Here is a 10268-nt window from a genome sequence, read left to right as displayed (position 1 = left end):
TTGTTATTCTTCAAAAAGTATGCCACTAATAAAAGTATAAAACTATAGCCAGTGGCAGGGTAAACCAATAGCCTGTAGTGAGTGATCTGCCTGTAACCAAACCTTTCTAAAGTTACAAATTTAGTACTTTGTTGTGTAGTGCTGTATAAATGCTGCCCTTGCTTTCAGTAGACTATTGTCTGGCTAGGGGAGATGGTTCAAGCACATAAAATACAGATCAGGTTTTATTAGTCAATGCAGTTAACTTCTACTGTATATGAGAAATTAAGCATATCTTTGTTTTAAAACAGAGGCAGTATTTGCAATATTCTGTGATAAGGAGTTGTGGACTTAAAATAAACTCCCTGAGAATTTGCAATGACTTATTGTTTTATATGCCCAGCACAATGCATAGAAACTGGTTTATTTGGTGTTTACCTTGAGTAGGCTGCCTACTTCTGCCTGATTCAGAACTGTATGACTGAGTTTACCTAAAGCAGAAGTATCAGAGTTTGTGTCTTTAAATTTACAATACATTATATCTACCTGATTTTGTGCACATCTGACACATCTATTTCTTTAATTAGTTCCTGTCAGGGTTAAAACTCTGATCTTGCTGCAGGAAAATACAGATTGAAATTTTATTTTAACCTATGTGTAAAGTGGTGGTGTTTGCAAAATGACAGTTGAAGTCACGTGTTAGTTAATTCGTCTACCATTATTTTCTTAAGGAAGAAAAAGATACTGTGCCCAAAATTAAAACTTTGGTGCTGTCATACCAAACAAGATAAGGCTTGTGTTACCTCCTGCATTGTTTTTGCATGTGCTTCAGTTCCAGTAGATGAATGATGAGAACCATTCTCCCTATCACAGTTCCCAAAGAATGAAATTACAGTTTTAAGAGCAATCATATTCCCACATAAAAATCTGAGAGATAATCTTAAACTCTTTTGAAATCTCAAATTGCATATATCTGCACTCTCTTGCCTGTATTTAGAAACCAAAGCTTCCTAAGCAAACACCCCTGTGTTTTGAATAGGTTGGTTTGGATGCATTTACTTGAGCAAATTTGTATTAAATTGCTATCTAAAAAAAACTCCAACATTTTCTTGGCTCTTTAATAGAAGAGAGGAGAGTCTGAGGGTTCTGATATGAATGTATTGGTTTCTTCTTTTTCACTTATTTCAATATGAAGGTGTTGAATCAACGGTTTTGGTTGATCCTTGTTTGCAACAATGCTCCATGTTCCTGGTGTTTAGCAACATCCCAGTTTTGGCTAGATATTTTTAAAACTTTTCTCTTTTTGGTTGATTTTCATGATAGAAACACATTCTGTTGTCTATAAAGTCAGTCATAGCCATACTTATGAAGCTGACACAAACAGTAGTAGCATCTGGAAGAAATGTCACCATGCTATATTATAATGAATTATTCATTCATTTTGTACCATTTATCATATCAATATGATAGAAACAATTATTGCTTCCATTGACATACTGTTCTTGTAATAAACCTGTTTAGTACTTCAAAATACAGGTTTCATATTTTCATTATGAATATGATTGCATGCTAAAACAAAATACCCCAAAGTCACCTTTTTAGGTCACTTGACTACCAAATTCTGACCTTTAGACGCTGGCTGTTAATAGCAGTACTAAAAATTAAAATAGGCCAGTGGTTTTCAATCTAATTTATGAGCCAGTTCTTTTAAACATTTGCAGCATATTTCCAATTTACAAAAACTAACTACTCTTGCAGAATTCCTCTCCAGGATCCCTGTTTCCAATATACTTTAATTTTTGGACCCAATGGCACTACATGAGCCAACACAGCAGGAGAATTGTAGAGTTCTGAATGAAAGCTGGAGTGTGCAAATGAGTGACTTGATGCTAGGTACTTGGTTCAATTCTCCTCTCACTTTTTTTGGGTAAGACTACAGTGTACTTCTGTGGAATGTATAGTGGCTAGTCAAAGGATGTAGCTGCAGCTTTTTGAGGGAATAATGCTGTCTTGGATTTGTTACATAGCAATTGATTGGAGATGATACTGTTGGAGATGCTGTTATTGCTCCTGCTGTTGCATGAACAGTGAGATTTGGTTTTTAAATAGCCTGACAGAAAAATATGTCTGTCATAGTCATTTAATCCATGGTGTTGCGGCTTTATTTTGAGAGAGTCTTTTATTTTGAGAGAGGCAAGCAACTGTGTGTATACTCTCCTGTATATTGTATGTTTAAATAAGTAAAAGTTTATTGGGGGTTAATCTTTGGATCCTTTCAGTGGTTTTTATTTCCAGCAGTGAAAGAATTGGTAGAATATTAGTTCTATCTTGCCTTGAAATGCTTGACTTACATATACAAATAGTGGAGAATAATTTCTGAGTCAAAGGACAGAAATATATCCAAGAAACCATGGTTCCGAATACTGCCTTTCACCATGGTGAAATATGCAAATGAAAAAAGTTTGGATGGTGTTTTATATTTAACTTTGTCACAGCATTGAAATAAAATGCTATCTTCATTTTCTTCATCAAAAGTAACTATGTTTCTAGTACTTGATATGTTTGAGTAGTCAAGCATATGCTGCCATATGTGGGTTATGTTTACATTGCAGTCTTTTTTTAAGCGGATCTTGTATATATTTGTTATTGTAAGGCAAAACAAATACTTTTTCATTGACTAGCACTGTTTATAAATGTGGTTTACATAAAGTGATGAATCTAACATCAACTGCAAAAATCTGTCTTGGAGACTGCCCATCACATTTTAATAAGATGACATATTCCTTTCATGCTCACAAGCAGCCCATGTGGAGCACAGTCCCACAGTTTGGGTTTAGCTGTGTTTTGGCTGCAGTTGAACTACACCATTCAAACTAGCTGAGTTCAGAAAAACTGTCCTCTGCTGCTTCTGTGCTTCATCCTGACTCCTCAGTATTTATATGTAAATATATTAAATAATCATATTTATTTATTAGCTTGTATGAATTAACTGTCACTTGTTAATTGGCGTGTACTTTTTCACATATTTTTGGCAGGTGATTTAGAAACTGCAACAAAGTGCTCTGTTTCATTTTACAGTCTGGCCTTTATTAGCAACATGTCAATCCTGAAAGTCAAGTCATAGCTTGCGGTGTTAGAGGAGCTATAAAGTCCGGTGTGCATGTACATGCTCCCACATGATTGTTAGACTTATCAGATGCTGCTGACATTGACTGATAATAAGATTTCTTCCTATATTTGTAGTGTTTTATGCATGCAGTACTGTGGCAGACATGACTGACCGGAGAGGCAGAGTAGTAACCTGAAGAGACAGGTTTTATTTTTCATCTTTGCAGTTGGTTTGCCTTGCCTTAGGAGAGTAAGTTAGCTTTGTTCTACCTTAGGCTATAGATGAATACAAATTTCTTGGTGTGGGTGGGAATGCTAGTTTAAGAAATCCCCAGCTTAAGAAATCCCCGGCCAGCTTCTCCCCATCTTGATGCTGATCTCCTTGATCCTGTACAAAGTTTGTGCATTTAACTGGATCAGCAGTCTGCTCAGCCTGAAAAATAACCTGCTTGATGGATGAAGGTCTTGAAATAGTTTTGGTTTCGGTACATGTCAATTGTTAGTCTTGCTGTTGGTGCTACTTACAAGTTTGGATAGTGTTAGATGACATTTTTATGGAATACGGATACTTATCTTTCTTACAGACTTTGGAAACACCAGACATTCTTTCATGGAAAATCAAACAGTAGTTAAAATGAAAAGTTCTGCAATCAGTGCCAAACTACTGAATCACTCAGATAATAAGGAGAATTTTTTGTTTCTGAACACAAACTTGACTGAGCACAACATTTCCTCATAGAATATCAAGTATTTACTGTTAAAATTTAATAACTTAATAAAACCTGGTCACCTGCAAAGAAAGGATATGCTGATTTTTTCCATTTTTCCTGTTGTTTTAACAGTATGAATAATATAGAAGTGTAAATGATAGTTTTCTAATATGCAACCTTTTGACAGATTCATATTGTTCAGAACCTAAAAACAGCATTTAAAGCAATATCTGTCATCAACTTCCATTTAATTGGTAATTGTGGTAGTTGTAAGAAAAAAAAAATATGTCCATCTAGTCTTTTGTATTACAGAAGGGGGAAAAAAAAGAAAAAAAAAAGTATTCAGAGTATGCCAGACTGCAAAGATAATTTAATTTGGTGTCATACTTTCTTCTAGCATTGCTTATCAGCAAAAGTAATGTGTATTACTGTAGAAATTCAAGGATCCAATAGAAGATGACTTTCACTCAGTTTACGATAGAAACTATTAAAAATGAAAGCAGTAAATATGACATCTATAGCATAGTAACTGTCAACAGTTTGCACTTTTAGGTCTAATGAAGAACATGGGTCTGCAAATTGGTTGCATGCACTTTGAGCATATACTGTTTTGTAGCTGGAAAAAGTAACAGTATTTCTAGGAAGATTTCCAAACTCCGTTTGCAAGTTTTGAAACAAGCAGTTTGTTATTGTGGAATAGTTGAAGTGAAAGCTTTCAGAAACATTACTAATAGAAAAAAGGCTATTAGCTCACTAAAGGAGTGCATGCCCTACCATATTACTTAATCTAGCCTGTGTTCTCAGATGCATGTTTTGCTCCTGGGAATTCTGTAGGAGTGTCTCGTTTGTTTGCCATTGGCACAGTAGCAGTATCCGTCCTTCTAGGTTGGGTCTAACACTAAAGAGGCTGGGACACCTCTGAAAGAGTGTGCTTCATTTTTAGTTAACCACAGCTCTTATAGTTTTAATACTATTTTATCATGTAATTATGGAATCATGAAATCATGGGTACTAGGTAATATGTAGGGGTTTTTTCCAAGTTGGCATTTAAAAAAAAAAAAAAAAGAAAAAAAAAAATAATTAACGTTACTTTAACTGCTCATATAATGCTGATTTTTAGCATGTGCTCTTTTCCTGTTTCACCTGTGGGGGAAACCACAAGTAAAGGTAAGAAGAAAAGGTACAAATACAGAAACTAAATGTGTAAATGAAGAAAACCTTGCAATATATGATGTACTGTAACAGATCTAATAACTAGATCTATATTTTCTATGAAAATGAGATAACATGATAATTAAATAACTAGATCTAATATTTTCTATGAAAATATTTTTAGGTTTTGCAGCTTTTCATACTAGTTGCACTTACATATTTTAAAAAAATAAAGCTTGCATGTATTAAGTAACAGGCACATTCTTGCCAATATTCCCCGTGTGGGTATGTGATACTCAAAAAGATGAATTCTTCTCTAGCCTTTCCTAAAAGTGGCTACTTTGACTTAAAAAAACATCAAAGGCCTTGCCAAAGTCTGCGGCTGTTGGAACCTGTGTTGGCTCAGTCTTGCTTGCCACTACACATGGAGAGCTGTGGTGTGGTAGGTGTTACAGCAGAGTTACCAAGAAAATCAAAGAAAACCTAAGAGTAAAAAAACTTGTCAGTTAAGCTAAAATACCACATAGAAACTAGCAGAGAAGTTGGAGAGTTGGAGTTGTTGGACAGATATCTTGATGTTCTATTTTTCAAGTTATTTGGTTGAAAATACAGGAATGCATTAGTTAAGATGTTTGGTTGCCTGGATGGTTTTACACTGCTTTTTATTGTAGATAGAAATTCACTAATGATAGAAGTTACTTTTACCACTCAGTGGAAATGCTTATGTAAATTGAAAGAAAAACATATATCATAATTCCATATTAACTTGTGGTATGGAAAATGAGATCTTTTCTTTGTAGAACAATTTGTAAAGCAGAGGCTATGATTTTTTTCTTGAACACTTGTATTACACAAAATGGTAATTTCCATTCGGTTTGCTGTCGGCAGTGCTAAATAGCTTTGACTTTGGAAAGTACATTCCTTACCAATGTGTAACATTTGTTTGTTTGTTGGTTTTCAAACAGGCAAACTACATCTTTGGTAATTTGTCTGCATATGATTCAGGCTGCAACTATACTAGTGTTTTTTTTCTTTTTATTACAATTTCTGTATAAGATGTTTTACAACTAAGGTAAAAGATGCATGTAGTCTCACTTAAACCACGGGCTGTTCTTTGCTTAGAAGATTTACCTCAAAAATTTATCTCAGCTAAAACACAGTTAATTGATGTTTCTTTCACTTGTGGCATTACCAAATAGCCTTCAAAATAAGGACACCATGTATGTAACACAGGTCTGTTTGAATCCATGCATCACCAAAAAACGAAGAATAATAGTTTTGTGTTTTCCAATGCAAAAAAAAAAAAAGAAAAAAAAAAAAAGAAAGAAAGAAAGAGGTAACAAATGAAACGAGTGGGTGACAGTCTCAAAATTAAAGGACATACGGAATGAAACATGTACAGTACAGCTGTGGAAATATGCAAGAAAGCGTCGTAGGTTTTAATGATTTATGTAGACTATAATTGGTCTAATTGAAAGAGGAAAAGTCTTGCTTCCTGAGTTTCTCTGTTATGAGAGCCAAACTTTCCTGATAAAAATGGAAGAAGAGTTCTCCCTGGTAATGAATCAACTTTTACTGAAGTTCAGAACCATCTTCCATTAGAAGAAAGCAAGACATATATATATGTATGTATGTATGTATGTATTTTTAAACAAATAATATTAATTTTAAAAAGGTTATGAACCATGAAATATTCAGAAGGGCCTTCTCTGAATATGAAGGAACGAAAAGCATGAGACTGGAGGATAAGATGTAATGGAATAGCCAACTTTCAGGAGTTTGGAGAAATCACTGTGGAAAAAAAAATGAAGTCAAATTTAATCCTTTTTCCTAATTTTAATCCTTTAAACGTATAATTGCATAATTCACTTAGAAGATTCTTGTCTTGTTTGATAGTGTTGTTGAATATCTAGTATTTCCACAGCTGTGTTCAGTATTATTCCTTTGAGAAAAATATCTGTCTTGTGGAAAAAAATAGGTCAGCTTTTATATATTTTCCCTAGGAATGGCTATCATATGAAAAGTTCCCACAGAGAAAGATGGATTTATTTTACAAATACTGCATGCAAAGGATACGTTTTTTTCTGTGTAAATACTCATAATACTACACTCTTGAAATGAAAATTATTTTTTTTCTGAATTAACAGAACTGTTTCAGAGTACTTTGTAGAAGATGGTACATTAGCTGGTCTTGATAACTCTGCTTATCAACACTACATATATACAAATAACCTAAATCAGAAGGTACAAATAATAAAAATTGTTATAGTTAGTAACTGTGTGGATATCTGTATCTTGTACGAAGAATTAAACAAAATTGAAATTAAAATTCTGTGAAACCACAGTAATCATTTACTCAGTGGCACTAAGAAATTCCTTACATAACAGCCTATTAAAGAAGACATCGTGTAGTAAATGTTTTTGAAGATGAACATTTTAAAAGAAGCAAGCATTAATGCTTTTGTTTACTTTAATTCATAAATCCGTGGAAAAAAAAATCCATTTAATGAATGGAATGGCTCGGGAAGACTGGAAGAATTTGCTTCGGGGAATTCACTCAACTCTTCAGTGTTTGTTCACTTGTTGTGGAGAGTGTAGAGAAAGTGTAGCTGTTATAGGTGGCAGACTCATTGGACTGGATCTGAAGCACATGGCAAGAATGTCATTGCCTTTTAGTATTCATGGGAAACAAGAATAGCTAATCCTGTTTATGTCCCAGACACCAGGCAGATTTTTGAGCCTAGTACAATAGTCATTGGACCTTAAGAAAAACAAGCACTGTTCAGGCATTTCCACCCAAAGCCTTGCTCCTTATTATATCCAGCATAGTTTTGTGTACTTTTACCCTTCCATAGAAATGAAATTGAAATTTATAAGAGGAAGCTGCAATCTGGGGAGGAAAGAATATTTTTCATTTTTCTTGAGATTAATATGGTGCTCTGCTTGGTAGTGCTGCACATCAGCATTTCCCCAGACTGAAAAAAAAATTCAGTTTCTGAATATACAGCTTTGAAATTAATGCCCTAAATAAACCTCATTACCCATAAAACTAAAACTCCCAGCTGATAAAACTGATAGCTGATAGAACTCCCAGTGTGAAAATAAGTAAAAATGGCTTTTTTTCTAGTCACAAGGACAGAGCTTGAGGGCTATAGCCTTCTGTAGTGACACATATGGATATCAAAGACAGACCTGTATGGGATATAGGTCCAATTTCGCTTCTAGGTTTAGCGTGTGAATGTTGTAAAGTGATTCATATAATCTGTGTGAACTTGAATATGACCAGCACACAGCTCCTGGACAGTGATGGGAAGTGAAGTTGTCACCAGCTCTGTAGCCCACTTCCCTGTTCAAATGAGATTCCCCTTCATTTATATCATGCAGTATCCTGGGAAAGTTAATTCCGTGCTGGGAATTTTTAATACAGTCCTGTATTTTATTATAGTCCTGTAGTATTGCAAGAAACTTCACTGCAGTGCCCAGATTGTGTATTGGGAAATTTTATAATCTGTGTTCACAGCAACAATTAGACAGGGCTATGCATAAAGTACATAAGAGCATAAGAACAGCTGTACTGGATTAAATCAGAGCTCATCTAGTCCAGTCTCTTGTCTTTGACAATAACCAAATATAGTTCCATGGAGAAAGGGTTCTGGAGTTTATTACGTTCCTTTGCTTTTAGTTTCCCTGAAGCAAATGAAAGCTGCAATTTTTAAGACAGCTGTTCTGTTTAGTTTTGAGATTCACCCCGAGATAATTTGATTTTTTTTATGCTGTTCCCTTAAGACTGATTATTTTTTGTGTGAAAAATTTGACACCATAATGTCTGTTGGCTTAGTTTTGCTTTACTAGCTGAAGTATTTCAGTATCATAAAGCGGATCATAACTTACCCTGAATTGTTTTACAGTATGATCCAAAGTGTTTTATGCAGTACTTGACTATGTAAGTTCTTTCAGATAATGCAAAATGCTATATAATGTTTTCCCAAAGGTAATTTAGTCAAGTGGTATCTGTTACAACTTTTTCATCCTGCAACATCTGTAATGAAAGAAGTTTTTGAAATGTTATGTTCAATATTCTCTATTCACTTCTTTAAGTGAAAAGAAGAAGAAAAAGAAAAAAGAAAAAACAAAAAAAAAAAACAGCACTAAATATTTATGGGTTTATCCCAACAGGGGGCAGGGTGTCAGTTAGCAAGGAACATGACATATGTAATGATACTTCGTAGTTTGTACATTGGTATCATCAGAAGAATGTATTTCCATTGAATGACCCTAGCAGTTGGAGCAAAATCATTGAAATTACTCTTGATAACATTTAGGTGTAGCGGCTTAATGCCTGAATCAGTATAAAACTTTTAAGTATTGTGTTAATTTATATTAGGAGTATATATTTTAGGGAAGAAAAAGCACATTGGTGAGACGATCACTTCTTTGTCTGAAAGGGAGATCTGTTTAATACATCTTAGGAGTTTTGTAATTGACGTCTTCCCTACTTTTAGATGGAAAATGAGTTCCAACATTTTTCCACAATATTTTGGGCCTCGCAACTGTACAGAAGTTGTTGACATCATTAAACAAGAGCTCTTATTTCATGTCTGCTGTTTTTCCCCCCATTTAAAGTATTTTTCAGATGCCAAAAGAAATAAAATTAAAGCCTTTTCCCTTGAAATAGAGAATTTGGGATTCAATGGTGACTATCTATAATAGAAGGGTAATGTTACTAAATAAAGAATACCAGCAGGGCACTCTCTTTTGTTCATTAGAAAACAGAAATGTTTGTCTTTTGAATGAGTCAAGCATATTATTATGAACTAGTCTTTTTGGATTGCCATTTATACTTCTATCTCTTTTCAAGAAGACAGTAAGGCTATTGTGCAGGGTTTCCTCCAAATGAGGTTAGGGTGCACAGTTGACTGCCATTTCTGGTCCACTGAATCTTTATGTGTCTCCTGCATGGATAAAAAGCTTTAAAAGTAGGTGTCTAATTTAAACACATGCGTTCTTTCCAAAGAACTTCACCTCTGTGGTTAGGACATTCCACAAGATGGTCGTAGTGTTATTCTGACCCTCCTCTAAGCACTGATTTGGCCTGAATTTTGGTCTTCCATAATCTTGATAAATATTTTTAGCAATAAATAGTTGTATAAAAGTTATAATGTATGTTGATACTGCATGCTCATTTTGCTTTTCTACACTTAAACAGAAAGAGTGACCCTTTGCATGTTGTTTCAGGCTGTAAATCCAAGGAGGCAATTCCTTGCAGTGACACTGTTAAGTGCCACCACCTCCAAACAAGTAGAGGTTTTCATGGGTTAC

At 34.4% G+C, this 10268-nt stretch overlaps 1 protein-coding gene across 2 annotated transcripts in view; it reads left to right on the top strand.

Annotated features, from left to right (window-relative positions):
• Window positions 1-10268, top strand: part of CENPP (centromere protein P) — a 139974-nt gene that overhangs the window by 81185 nt on the left and 48521 nt on the right. The window lies entirely within an intron of this gene.

Source organism: Aythya marila (genome assembly GCF_965140915.1).
Source record: "Aythya marila genome assembly, chromosome: 10".
Classification (NCBI taxonomy): Eukaryota; Metazoa; Chordata; class Aves; order Anseriformes; family Anatidae; genus Aythya; species Aythya marila.
Note: the sequence above shows the minus strand (reverse complement) of the source record. Positions and strands in the feature narration are given on the sequence as shown.